Raw genomic sequence first — 12,921 nt, forward strand, 5'->3', positions numbered from 1 at the left:
GTGGAGTTTGGAAGCAGACTTGGTCTCAAATTTCAATGTTACTACTGTCAGCAGTGTGACCTCAGTCAAGCTACTCAACCTCTATGTGCTTCAGTAAGCCAATCTGAAAAATTAAGAGAAAAGTGCTGAGAAGATTATGCATAAAGCACCAGAGTGCCTAGCTCCATACCTGGCCTATGTTCGGTATTCATCCTTATCCTTCTAATCACTCTCAGCTCATCCCTCTCTCCCAAGCCCATGGAACAAGCAACCCAGGGTGATTTGTGAGTTTGCCACTTCTACATGGTGCAACCATAGTTCATTCAAATAGAAGAGGCCGCCGATTGAGGAAAACCACATAAAGTTTCAAAAGTAAAATCTTAGACAAAGCAAACTTTTATTGACTCTTGGAGATAGGTAAAAAATTCACTAACTCAGAAAAGAATGAAAATCTGTTTGTGCAGTTCTTCAGCCAGATTCACTTAATGCCGACTTTAGTAGATGCTGTCAGAGTCCAGCCTGCTCTCAAACAGCCAGGATATGTGCTCCTTCCAGCCTCTGCTTTCACATCTCTGCTCTCTGTCTGGAAAGCTCTTATCGCCTCTTCTGCACCTGGCAAAATTCTTTTCACGTTTGAAGGCCTAGCTTAAATGCCATCTTCTCTGTAAAGCTTTTCAAAATCTTCACCCAACCATTCGGCAAAATTAGTCACACAATTCTTTCTCTCTTAGTGTTTTGTTCCTACCTTTGGAATAAGGCTTACCTCAGTTCATTCACACATCACACTGTAGGGTAGTTAGTGGTTTGTGCTCTGTCTCCCACACCAGACTGTGAGCAATCAGAGGGCAAGAGTCCTGCCTTATTCACATGTGTATTCCTGGTATCATGCACATAGTGTGCCCTCAGTAAAGACTGGCGGAATTGAACTCCTTAATTTTGGGGGGAGTACTGAACCTCCCCAAGCTTCAGTTTCCTCCTTTATAAAAGGTAACAAAGATATCTGCAACAAGGTCAGTGCTCAGATTCAGTGACATGTCAGACATTAAATACTGTCTTGCACCCAACATAGACCCTGTACATAATTAGTTCTCTAGAAGTTGATTAAATTCATCCATTCAGTAAAAATTGTTTAGATACTGTGTCTCCAGTGCATCTCGGTAAACAAGATAGTCAATGACCCTGATCTCATGGAGTTTATATCTCAGAGGGAGAAGACAGCTGATGGTTAGTAAACAAATAAATATACCATAAAATATTAGTGATACATGTTTTGAAAAAAATTAAACAGGCTGTTGATACAGAAAGTTATTTGGGTAAGGGAGGTGGTAGGGAAGGCTTCTCAGAGGAGGTGATGTCTAAGCCAGAATCCACATGACCAAAAGGAACCCTGTGAAAATCTTGGAGAAGAGCATTCTGGGCTCTGCAATAGCAAGTGCAGAGGCCCTGAGGTGGGCACAAGACTGAAGAGAGAAAATGAGGTAAGTATAATGGGAGCATTTTAACTTAAGGAAAGCGTGGATGAGATGTGGTTGGAGAGGTAAGCAGGGGGTAGACCACTTGGGGACTTAATAGGCTAGGACAAGGAATTCATATTTTATCCAAAGTGCAATGAAAAACCATTTAGAGGTTCTTAATCAAGGTAGTGACATTCATGAACTGATTTATGGTTTTAAAAGTTTAACAATTATGTAGTGCAGAGGCTGTGGGAACAAGAATGGAAGCAGGGAGACCAGTAATTCCTAACTGTAAGCAATCTAGGAAGGAGATGCAGACGTGACTGAGGCTGCAGGAAGTGAAGATGGAGAGGAGAGGACTGGATATGCTTCAGAGATGGAGCCAGAGGACATACAGATGGAAAATGAGGGAAAGCAAGGAACCAAGCATGATGCAGAGATTTTGACTTAAGCTTCCAGGTGAGATTAAGTTTGAAAGTACAGAAAATATTTTAAAACAATTCGTGGTAGATGTACTTTTCTTACTTCTCCTGCTAAGTGCAATTAAAAGCCCTAGACATTATTTATAAATTAAATATAAGAAAACTCTGCAAAGTAGAAAGAAGAAGGCAGATCGACTAGGGACGTTGGGATCCAAAGAAAGCAGTGGTGAATACCCCGGGCTTTCTTTTTACCTTGTATATCCCAAACGTGGAACTAAGAGGCCAGCAACCTAGAAACACCAATGGGCACAGGCCAACAAAAACCCCCCAAAAGTCTGCTCTCTCTCACCAAAACACCAGGAAAGGCACAGCCAAGCGAGACAGAAACTTTTAGATAACAATTGTTCTACTCCAGAAAAACATCACAGAAAAACCTGTGGCTCCACTCTCATCCACACCAGCAAAAGCCAAGTAGGGAGCCTAGCCTTCCACCCTTACAAGGCTCTGATGAGGAGTTCCAACACCCAAGGAGGCTGGTGTAAGAGAGGGCCAAGCAGAGAGCCAGGAATTTTATCCCCACTGGCCAGTAACAAGCACATCAGCCCCTCACGGTATCAGTGGAGATCACATGGAGCAACTGGACTTCTACCCGCACCCAGCAATTAAATGAGGTACCCATCCCCCTCCCAGATGGGGTGGTGTCAAAGGAGGCCTGATGGAGAGCCAGGACTTTCACCACCATTCAGCAATAAGGAGACTGCCCTTACCACAGTGTCAGTAGAGACCACATGGGGAAACAACACTCCCTTCTCCACCCAGTAGTGGTGCAGACACCCCCCCTCGCCCCTGAGTGTCAACAGAAGCTGAGCGGGGAATTCAGATTTCTACCTCCACCTGACACTAACATAGTGGTGGTGCCCCCTCTCCCCTGGCAGAGAAGCATCAGATTAAATCAGTTTTAAAAATAAGGATTAAATAAGATCCAGAATCTCATACATAATATGAAAATGTCCAGGTTTCAATTTAAAAAATCATTCATTTTACAAAGAAATAGAAAGTACTCAAACTGAATGAAAAAGACAATTAATAGGTGCCAACTCCAAGATGACAGAGACATTAGAATGATTTGACAAAGATTTTAAAGCAGCTGTGATAAAAATACTTCAACAAGCAATTACAGATATGCTTGAAACAAATAAAAAAATAGGAAATAGAAGATATAAAGAAAAAGCAAATAGAAATTTTAGAACTGAACAATACAATAACTGAAATAAAAATCTCAGTGGATGGGCTCAACAGCAGAAGGAGGAAACATAGGAGAAAAACAGGGAACTGAAAGATAGAACATTAGAAATCACCCAATCTGAAAAACACAGAGAAGAGAGACAATAAATAAATAAATAAATAAATAGTCTCAAGGATCTGTGGGATTATAAAAAAGTTCTAACATTCATGTAATTTGAGTCTCAGCAGGAAAGGAGAAAGATGGCAGGGTTGAAAAAGTACTCAGAGAAATAATGACTGAAAACTTCCCAAATTTGGCAGGAGAATAAAACCTACAGATTCAAGAAGCTGAGTAAACCTCAAACAAGATAAACTCAAAGAAATGCACGCCAAGACACGTCATAACTGAACTTCTAAAAACTAAAAACAAAGAAAAAATCTTGAAAGCAGCCAGAGAAAAATGACAACTAACCCACAGGAAAATAACAATGACCTCACATTTCTCTATATTTTTCAGTGATCAAGGAAAAGAACTGTCAAGCAAGAGTTCTATATCCAGTGAAAATATCTTTCAGGAATGACATGGATATCAAAAAATTCTCAGATGAAGGAAAACTAAGGCCTCACCAGGAAATATATCCGAAAAGAATGGTAAAAAGAAGTTCTCTAATCAGAAAGAAAACGATTAGGGGAGGACCCTTAGAATATTAGGAAACTAAGCAAATACACTATGCTTTCCTTCTCCTTTTTTTTTTGGTGAGGAAGATTGGCCCTGAGTTGACATCTATTGTTAATCTTCCTCTTTTTGCTTGAGGAAGATTGTTGCTGAGCTAACAATCTTCCTCTATTTCATGTGGGATGCCACCACAGCATGTCTTGACAACAGTGCTAGGCCCGCACCCAGGATCCAAACCTGTGAACCCCAGGCCACCAAAGCAGAGGGTGCGAACTTAACCACTACACCACTGGGCCAGCCCCTTTCCTTCTCCTTTTGAGTTTTCTAAATTATGTTTGAAAGTTGCAGCATAATTTATAACATTGTCCGATATGATTCTAAATGTAGGTAGAGGAAATATTTAAGACTGTTATATTATAAACAGAGGGTAAATGAGATATAAAGAGAGGTAAGGGTTCTATATTTCACTTGAACTGGCAAAATGACAACACCAGTAGTAAGTTATGCACATACAATGTAATACTTAGAGCAACCAATAAAAAAAGCTATATTAAAACATAGACTTTTTTTAAAAAAGATAAATCGAAATGGAATTTTAAAATACATCCCAGTAACACACAGAAGGCAAGAAAAAGAAAACAGAAATGAAAAACAGTAAGAACAAAAAGAAAATAAAAAATAAAAAGGCAGACATGTCCTAACATATCAATAATTACATTAAATATAAATGATCTAAATATACAAATTAAAAGACAGAGATTAGCAGATTGGATTACAAAACATGACCTAACTATATGCTGTCTATGAGAAACATACTTCAAATATAATGATATAAGAAGGCTGAAAGTAAAAGGACGAGAAAAGGTATATCATGCAAACATTAATGAAAGGAAAGCAGGAGAGGCTATATCAACAGCAAGCAAAGTAGACTTCAGAACAAAGAAAATTACTAGAAACAAGAAGGGACATTACATAATGACAAAGGGGCCAATCCACTAAGAAGACACAGCAATCCTAAATGTGTTGGGCACCAAAAACCAGAGCTGCAAAATATGTGAAGCAAAAACTAATAGAACTGAAATGAGAAAGAGACAAATCCACAATTATAGTTGGAGACTCCAAACTCCCCTCAAAAATTGATACAACAACTAGATAGAAAATCAGCAAAGATACAGAAGAACTCAACACCATCAACCAACAGGTTGGCATTTATGAAATGCTCCACCTAAAAACAGCAAAATCCATCATTTTTCCAGTGCCCACAAATTATACACCATATCCTGGGCCATAAAACAAACCTCAACAAATTTTAAATAATTGAAATTATTATTTCAAAGACAATAAGGGAATACTACAAACAACTCTATGTCCACAAATTTGACAATTTAGAAGAAACGGATCAATCCCTCTAAAAGCACAAGTCACTCGATATGAAATAGATTATATATATATATATATATAGAATAGCCCTATAATATTAAGAAAATTTAATTTGTAACTCAAAAATTCCTCAAAAATAAATCTCCAGGCCCAGACTGTTTCACTGGAGAGTTTGATCTAATGGTTGAAGAATTAGCACCAATTCTACACAATCTCTTCCAGAAAACAGAAGAGGAGAGAACATTTCCCAACTCATTTTATGAAGCTATTACTACCCTGGTACCAAACCCACACAAAGACAGTACCAAAAAAAAAAAAAGAGAGAGAAGAAAACCACAGACCAATATCCCTCATGAATATAAATGTAAAAGATCCTTAACAAATTCTTAGCAAATAGAATTCAGCATTATACAAAAAGAATTCCATACCATGACCCAGTGGGGTTTACTCCAGGGATGCAAGGCTAGTTTGGTATTTGAAAATCAATCAATGTAATCCACCATATAAAAAGGCTAGTGGAAAAAAATCACAAGATCTTATCAATCAGTGCAGAAAAAGCCGTTGAAAAAATTTAACATCCATTCTTGACAAAAAAAACAATTCTCATAAAAATAGAAACAGGGGGCTTTTATCAACTTGATAAAGAGTATTTACAAACAAAACTACAACAACTAGCATTCTGCTTAATGGTGAAAGACAGAATGCTTGCCCCTGAGACCAGGAACAAGGCAAGGGCGCTCACTTTCATCACTCTTCTTCAGCATAATTCTGGGAGATCTGGCCAGTGGAATTTTCACAAAAATTAACTCAAAATCGATCAGAGACCTAAATCTAGCACACGAAGCTTCCACAACTGAAATGCAAAGAGAAAAGAGAATGAAAAAGACAGAACACAATATTCAAGAACTGTAGGACAATTACAAAAGGTGTGACATACATGTAATAGGAAGACCAGAAGGAGAAGAAAGGAACAGAAGAAATACTTGAAGCAATAGTGACTGAGAATTTCCCAAAATTAATGATAGACACCACCCTTTACTGTAGCTGTTGTCCCCTAGCCCAGAGCTTCTCAGGGTGCTGGAATGTAGAGCATCTTCTGTACTCGTTTGCCAGGGCTGCCACAACATAGTGCCACAGACTATGTGGCTTAAGCAACAGAAATTAATTTTCTCACAATTCTGGAGGCTAGAAGTCTGGGATCAAGGTGTCAGCAGGGCTGGTTCCTTCTGCAGGAGTCTCTCCTTGGCTTGCAGATAGCCATCTCTTCCCCGTGTCTTCACATGGTCTTCCCTCTGTGCGTGTCCTAATCTCTTCCTTATGAGGACAACAATCATATTAGATTAGGCTCACCCTAATGACTTCACTTTAACTTCATTATCTCTTTAAAGACCCTATCTCCAAATACAGTCACATTCTGAGATATTAGGCGTTAGCACTTCAACCTATGAATTTTGGAGGAGCACAAGTCAGCCCGTAACACCTTCTTTATGCTCCTTCTTGGAAATCCTCTCTGTAGCTCCCTCCACCTTCATCTTTCTAAAATGAATTATCTCACTTCCTAATGCCCTGTTGCCTTGCTTTTTCCTGTTTATGATTGATTCATTTGTAATCCTTTACTATTATTTTAGTGGGATCTGAGGAGAGAAGGGAAGAAAAATGAATGTGCTTAATCCACCATGTTTATCCAGAAATCCCTACCCATCACTTTGATTACCACCTCCCTCTGAGAAGTCCTCTTGCTGATGTCACACCACAGTAATCTCTCCTTTCTCTTAACTTCTAATTCACTTAACATGACTGTCTTCTGTTTCATTTTCATTAGCCCATGAGTCTACATCTAGGTTTGAAGCTTCTTAGGGAAATGATGGCATTTTATATTTCTATTTTATCCACTGTATATCTAGTACAGTTTTGTGTTCAATATTTGATAAAAATAAGTAGATTAATTCTATGAATTTACAATATGACCTCATTCCTATAATTCAGGTTCAATTTTTTTAATTAATGTTTTAATGTAGTAGATGAATGAACACATTACGTCATGGATTTCACAACGCACCACCCTGTTATACAAGACAGCTACGGGAGAAGGATGTTGTTAAGATTCCAGGTCAGAGTCCCAAAATGAAAAGCACACTGCCATCTCCTGGATCAAAGTTAATAATGCAGCCCCTTAAAAAATGACAGTAATAACAGCTCCAAGTCAAAGCAGGTCTATGCAAAGTAATTACACATGAAAATGAGACTCTTTGCTTTCCTTCTAACACGTGTTAAGGATAATGTAACTAAAATCAGTATTGATCACTATAGTAATTAAAATCTTAGTCCTGAATTCCAGTCATTTACAGCTAGTTGATTTGACCTGTTAACAGGATCTTGCAAGCTCACCGAAAGAGCCTCATTCCCTTATACGATTTTCTCGTTTTCTGAATTTCTACCAGGCCTGGATTGAAAATTCTCTGGTGGTGAATGTTGTCCTGTGTTTGGTTAGTGAAGAGTTCTTTGCTCCGCTCTGCTCTCTCAAATGCAACGACAAACCAAATGTGACGAAAAAGGAGATGACAAACGCAGGGCAGCCTGACTGTGTAATGTTTCAGACACAAGGGCTAAATGTTACTTACACACTACACACCCAGTCTGAACATTCTGACTGATTACCCAAATGGGGCTTTCTTGGATGGAAAAGAAGGTGATAAGGTGAGCAAAAAGGGCAAATCAAATCCTAAGTACAACACAAGACCAAAAAAAGAAAAGATTAAAGCCAAGATTTGGGGAATCACAAGCATTTTCTGCATTCCTGTATGTTTACCGGATTTTCTTTTTCCTTTGGGAAGATTCTCCCGTTGTTCTAGGAAACATGATTTGTGTTTTGGTCCAGCAGATCTAAGGTAAATGCCTACCTGCTCTTTCGGAGAAGTCCCAAGAGCAGCGGTAACCAAGTGCCTGTAGGGAGGCTGCAGACTGAGATGCTGAGCCTTCGAAGGTAGCATCCGTCTTCACGGAGAGCAGTGAAGTGCTGCAGAGATTGTGAGAGGAGCGTACCTGGTTTTCGCTTCATCGGCTTAGGCCAAGTGGTAGAGGAGAATTCTGGACCTGAGGGGCACCATGCAAAAAAGCCGTGGGCTCCAGGAGCAGGGACGCCTCTTCTCTTTTCGGTCCTGTAATGCTCTGATGGCATCCTCAAGTACTGGGTAACGTTTTGTTAAACTCTGCTTGGGAGGTTAGCAGGGGGCCTGTACCCACACTTGGGGTTAAGCAGGCCTGGGGAGGAGCAGACGCCTAGAGAAGCTATGAAATGGGCACGGCAGGAAAGCCTGCGGCAGCCGTCCCAAATACACTGACAAGGAAGACTCAGGATGGATTTGTGCTCATGCAAACACTCCCCGGGGGGGGGAGGGCGGGCATTTCTTGGACCCAATAAAAGACTGATATCTCCAGTGACACAAGGAGACTCAGGCTATGTTTTGAGGTATCAAAAGGATGAATGACCCCCTAGAGCTGGAGCCCATGAGGATATACCGGTGACAGCTAGATAAGTCTGCTAATCTCTCTGGATTCTGCATACTGGGGGCTTCAGATGGCCTTGCTATTTGGTTTGCAGTAGGGCTGAGGCAGATAGGGGCCGCCTCACAGCATCCTACTGAACCTCACCCTCCACAAACCTCAATCTAGTTATTACTGAGATAACAGTAGCCAGAGCTGTAACTTATGAGGGCCCAGCACTGAACCACCTCAGGAGAATGCCCACCCTGGAGACCCACAGATATTTACGTCAAGCTGTGAGACTGGGACCTCAGTGTCTCCAGGTCCCACTCAGGCAAAGCTCTGCGCCAGTGGGAGGAGGCGGGGCTCCATCCACCTTTCTCTTCTCCTTCTCCATCTCCCCAGTCAGATCACCCTTCTCACTTCTGGATTACTCTAAACCCCACATTGGCTTTGGCCTCCCAAGGCCTGCCTTTAGACTCCTTCAGAATCCTCCTCTTCAAATAACGAGGGTGGTATGGGTTTTATTAGATAAAATCATCTCTGCTAATGGACCAATTAGCTCATATATTACCCCTTTCAAATTATAATAACGCCTGGGCAGGGGTAAAAATGTTTGTGTCTCCAAGAGGATAGGTTTTGCACGCATTGCAGCAAGCCAGTGGGGAGATGTATTTGGAAACGGGGCCCCCTGGAAATTCTCGTGGCTCTCTAATCCAGGGCCAGAGCTAAGGACACATCAAGTCTACAACCAACATAGCTTCCATCATCACCACACTCTAGGGAAAATACTGCCCTGGGTCTTGAACTGTAGGCTCTTAGAGCTAAAATCAGGTCAGCGGCAACTTTAGCTGGAGAAACAGACTGGCTCATCAATCATCTCTATTTATTGCCAGGTAATAAATAGGTGAGTCCTTTGCTTTGGTCCTCTCGCCATCCTAAAAAGCTAACACATGCCCAGTGAGCAGTAAGTCATAACAAAGAACTCAAGGATGTTTGGCACTCACAAAAGGCTTGGTACAAAGAGTGGAAAAGAGAGGACTGAACATGGTATAATCTTTGGACTATCAAATCAACGACCACAAAACTATGACAACTTGGTCTCAATTGGCTTTTTGCCATTGCAAATACACTACTTTACCATAATTCAGGATCTGCCTTGACTTCATAGTTGTTATAGCTTTTGCTCTGATGTTACAGAACATACATATTCAATTATCCCAGTGAGAATAAATACCAAAATCACCATATTTTATTACTTAAATGGACTCCATAAAGTAAACATCAAAACAATTTATTGATGACGGAAACTGGGAGGCAGGCAAATAAGAGAAATGGGTCTCTCTGTATGCCAGTAGTTAAAACAGACCTGAAGGTCATATACAGACTCTTAGCCATTTCTGACCACACAGACACACACACACACACCTCCCCCCTCTCCATACCAAGGACGTACAGATATTTCTGCACACTTCTTTCTCACTGCATTTTTGTGAAATCTCTCCCTCTTCAAAGTCCAGTCTGATACTTATTTTAGATCCAGATCCCATGCACTAAAATACTGAAGAGGGGGAAGAATGCCCCCAACAGATACCCTCCGAGCCCTTAGATAGACCTTGTGACACACTAGTACAGGGGGCTGTGCTTGGTATAGGAAGATGGAACTTCTGACGCAGCCATGGCTGGGCTCCGACTTTGAGGTGTGCTCCCTGTCTGGACCTCACGGCCTTCCTGTGTGACCATGGCCAGGGATGTCAGGCAACTATAGCCAGAACAGAGTGAATCCAATGGCTCATACACAGGAGGGCCCAAATAAACACTAACGTCCTTTCCTGTGTGCCAACTAACCAAGCCAACCACCACGGTGACAGGCGCAGAGGAGGCCTCCAGGACATGCCTGTGGTTGATTGAACAAACTAAAGAATTCATGCAAGACCTGCCATAACAAATTGTGTTGGCCACGCTCCCTCCTTTCACTGTCTCCTCCCCCAGGTTTCAACACTGGACAACACGATCAAAGATTACACTTTTGCTTTTGTTGTACGTGCTGGAAGGAGACTTCTACAGATACTGAAAAGCCAAAATCTTGCTAAGAAATTAAAATTCACTTTCATTTTGATTCCTATCAGCATGCTTCCTGCCCATGTACATGCTATTTTCTGAAGATCCAGTGGGTTGCAGTAAAACCAAAGAAATGCCAGCTGCCAGCCTGCTTTGCCAGCTATCCTGCTTTTGTTATCATGTGGATTGTTCAGCAGTGACTGTAGCAAAGAAGGAAGAGTGTCTAACAGACTAATCTCTGCTTGACTCCCAGCTTCACAGGACAACCTGTCTCTCTGGGCTGTGTCTAGGATTGAGATGATATTCACAAAGCCCCTGGCACAGTGCCTAGCACAACAGAGTGCATATAAATGTTAGCTAATATGATCACTAAGGCTGCTGGAACTGTTATGAGTTCTGCATGAGAAACAGAAAATTCCTATTCCCTTTCCACACTCATTTAGTATTCAAAAACCATCTGGGGCAGGGAAGAGCTCTCTGAATACAAGCCTGTAAAAAAAGAATTAAAATAATCCCCATTGATGATGAAAAGACTCTAAACATTTAGGCAAGTTCCTGGAGCCAAACTGAAAAGGCTCTTCTTCATCTGGATACTTCATCTCATTCTATAGTGCTTGAATTCATTCATTCATTCATCATTCAGCAAATATTTAACAACTTCATCTTACATGCCAAGTAATATGCTTTGGAAGTCATCTCTTGAAAACACATTTCATGTTTGTAATGCTACTGATACGCAGACTAATTTCAGTTCCTGTTGAACCCACACTCAATGGTTTGTGGTGCTAAGAGTTGACTCAGTGAAGTCTGTATCATTACTGGATTCCATGAGAGGGGACCTGGTAAAGGCTTCTGGAACCAACACAGAGTTCTCAGTAATGTCACTATTCGCATGACTTTGTGCAAGTAATTTACCCAGATCTCTGTTTTCCTAACAGTTGCCTGAGATATCTCACTGGAAAGTTTCAAGGGTCAAATAAGATAAATTCTCAAGAAAACTATAAAGCACAGAGCACATTACAAATAAAACTCTATCTTCTACTACAGCTCCGATTCTTGGGACCAAGTTCCAGACGTATTCTGAACAGTACTGCAAATTCCATTCTGATACATGACCAGTGGGATGACTGAGTCATCTACCCTCGTGTGTTTCCACTACTCTGGCTACAGAGTGGCTATTTTTAAAGTCTCCTCTTGAAAGAGTAAATTAATTCAGAATCACTTTGCCTGGTGTTCGTGGACAATACACAGCGCCGACTGTCTCGAGCTGGACTCACCCCTCATTCAGTGAACGTTCATCAAGTGCCCACTCTGCTCAGATCCGTCTCCATCCTGAGGCGGGAAGCAACTGCCGCGAGACACTCATGACTGAGAGCGAGCCAGACCAGGGGTCAGAACGTTTGATGCATTCCAGTAGCTGCTTAACAGCTGAGAATCTTTTATTATTGATAACATTTTTACATACTTCTCAATATTTCTTATGGCCTATACCTCACCTTTAGTAATCTGCTCATTTTGTCCTGATTTCACCTGCCCCACACCACCCAAAGGATGCCCCTAGTTTTATGAAACTACATTTTCCTCGACCATCAGCCTCAGGGTCATCATCAGTGTGTTCACCAGCTTTGGCGATTTTAAATGTAGGTCAATAAAGTGAGAAGTAGTAGGTTAAAATAGACCTGCTGAAAGTCAGGCCTATCTTCTTCATTTACACTATTCCCTGAAGAGATAATAAACCAAAAGAAGGGTTCTGTTGAGGCCTAAACATTTAGTCTTGTCTACGTCAACTGTGTGACTATCTGCTCCCTGTGATCTCAAAAGCACAAAGTTTAAATGCTGCATTATCATCATATAAAATATAAGATTCTCCAGGAGACAAACCAAATGATACTCTACTACTGTTCCCCCCGAGATCTCTCCTGAGGGAACAGGACTGGGTCTTACTGCGTCTCAGGAATTGTTGTCACAGCACTTTCCATTCTGCCGTTTTGCTCTCCATCTGTAACTCACGGCTCCTCCACCCAACCCGCCCTTCTAGGCCCACTCAGGCCCACCTCCTCCATGCAACCTTCCCTATCAATGCCCCACATCTCCAGTTCCAGAATCTCAGTCACACCCCTCCATCAAGCCTTTCATCACTCACAGTCATGTTGGCTTTGTAGCTATCAACACAGCGCCCGATGCCTCAAAAGCCCAGGACTGATGACAGCCACAAGGAAATCAACCACCTCATACCTTGCCT

This window comes from Equus asinus, chromosome 22, assembly GCF_041296235.1.
Source record: "Equus asinus isolate D_3611 breed Donkey chromosome 22, EquAss-T2T_v2, whole genome shotgun sequence".
NCBI lineage: Eukaryota > Metazoa > Chordata > Mammalia > Perissodactyla > Equidae > Equus > Equus asinus.